At 44.6% G+C, this 2,128-nt stretch overlaps 1 pseudogene; it reads left to right on the forward strand.

Moving 5' to 3' along the window:
* The window catches only part of LOC103607933, a 4,645-nt pseudogene extending 2,987 nt beyond the window's left edge, over positions 1-1,658 (forward strand).
* The last annotated feature ends 470 nt before the right edge of the window (positions 1,659-2,128 follow it).

Genomic DNA, 2,128 nt, shown 5'->3' on the forward strand with positions numbered 1-2,128 from the left:
GTCTCCAGGGCTTTACTGTTATCTGAAGTTTCTTGAGTGAGTGGCCTAGTGTTTGACTTCTTTAGTTCCCTTGAAGATAGGCTCTGGTGAAATTTGGCAGAAGGCAGGCTGGAGTAGGGGGCTGTGGTGCATATTTTCAATATTTCAAATGTAGCATATGAAAGGAAAATATAAATTTCTATTTAGAAGTAGGCAATTTTTCATTTACTGTATATTGTTAATGGTAAATTAATGATAGAATGGGATATATCACAAGTGGGGTGTAATTTTTCTCATTCATACCATGAAAAGTGAGTAACTTTTTTTCTCTTTCTCCTCAGAAATATAGAATCACACATACTGCAGGACTTTCAGAAATAAATCATCTGCTGAGTCTTGAGAGTGAAGTTTGAGCTCCTTCTGAGATATCTGCAGAACTAGGACCTAATAAGTGGCCCAAAAATCTAGATATGGTATCATCTAAAGGCCAAGACCACTGGTCCAATGAAGACATCCTGAGCTTACTGGAATCCATGGAGAATAATCTCCTGTCCAATAACAGCCATTCATTCAAAACAACCCAATCATACCTGGACTGAGAAAAAGTAGCTTTTAAAGATTTTTCTGGAGAAATGTGTAAGCTCAAGTGGTTAGAGATTTCCGTTAACTTGAAGTTCCATGCTTTGAAAGAATTAGTCCTGGAAGCTAAGGAGCACATTAAAAATAACTACAAAAGCAAAACCTGCAAGAAACATCCAGACTTCCCAAAGAAGCCCCGAACTGCATATAACCACTTTGTAAAGGAGAACTGGCCTCATTACTCTCAAAGGAACCCTGAGCTGACCAACCGGGAGCTGAACAAGTTGTTGTCTGAGAAGTACAAGGAGCTCCTAAAGCAGATAAAGCAGAAACATATTGAGGATTTCCAAAAGGGGAAGCAAGAGTTTGAGGAAAAACTGGCTCAGTTTGGAAAAAGACCACCCTGATCTAGTTGAGGACTCCAAGAAATCCGGTGTCCCCAAGAGGAGCCAAATCAAAACCCAACAGAAGTTTCAGAGAAATGTGAAAGAAGTGAGGTCTCCTTCAGAAACTGATGAATTTTCTAAGAAGATGAAATTCCATGGAGAGCCCAGGTAGCCCCCCATGAAAAGTTTCACCAAGATTCGTGGTCGAGTAGGGAGCTGCAACCTTTGCCCCTGAGACAGCGGATGGTGGAGATTGGCAGATGCTGGCAGCGCATCCCACAGGGCCTGAAGGAACATTATAGCAGCCAGGCTGAGGAGCTGCAGAAACAGTACAAGGTGGACCTGGATCTCTGGCTCAAGAGTCTGTCTCCGGAGGAATATGCTGCATACAAAGAGGCAACATATACTAAGCATAAGAACAGGCCCACAACAGGAGGCCCAAACCCCAAGTTTAGACGAACAGATCTGCAGTCCTTACCAGCAAAGAGTCTTCAGGAAGGACTTGGAAAGGAGCAGGGACTGCAGGCGCTGGGGACAGAATCACCAGCGAATTTTCAAGTCAACTATCATCCCTCATGGGGATCAGAAGCGAATAAGAAGGAAGATGGGGAAGAGGACGATGGCAGTGGAGATGAAGGTGAAGAGGATGAATCTGAGGGCAGTGGCTCCAGCTCATCTTCCTCAGGGGACTCCTCAGATTCAGACTCCACCTGAGCTTTTTTTGTACACTAAGGGTTGAACAGGGAACTTTCCAGCAAAAGTTCAGAGCATCCGGGTCAAGGGGAGAGAACTCTTCTGTTCCTTTTTACTTCCTTGCTTCATTCCTTCCCTCTCCTCTTCTCAATATAACGTAGGACAAGGTGGGAAGAAGGCAACTTAGAGGAATACTTTCTGTGTTCGGTCCATAAACCTGGGAGGTGAGAACCTATGTGGAGAACAAATACAACTATGAGTCAGTTTCCCCCCACCCCATCCCTCCAATACCACCCCTGGAGGAACTTTATGCAGTTAAGGCTCTCAGAATAAACAAAGAGATGCTTGGGCTGTGGGGGACACAGTGGATTACACTGAATATTCCTGAAGTAGGAAACTTTGGTTTCCTCATTTTTGTACTGCCAGAGGCAGTAGTGGGACACCCATGAGCCTGTGACCCCTACGTTCGCTGTGGAACTGTCCCTCGGGGC

This window comes from Galeopterus variegatus, unplaced genomic scaffold, assembly GCF_000696425.1.
Source record: "Galeopterus variegatus unplaced genomic scaffold, G_variegatus-3.0.2 Scaffold7864, whole genome shotgun sequence".
Taxonomy (NCBI): Eukaryota; Metazoa; Chordata; class Mammalia; order Dermoptera; family Cynocephalidae; genus Galeopterus; species Galeopterus variegatus.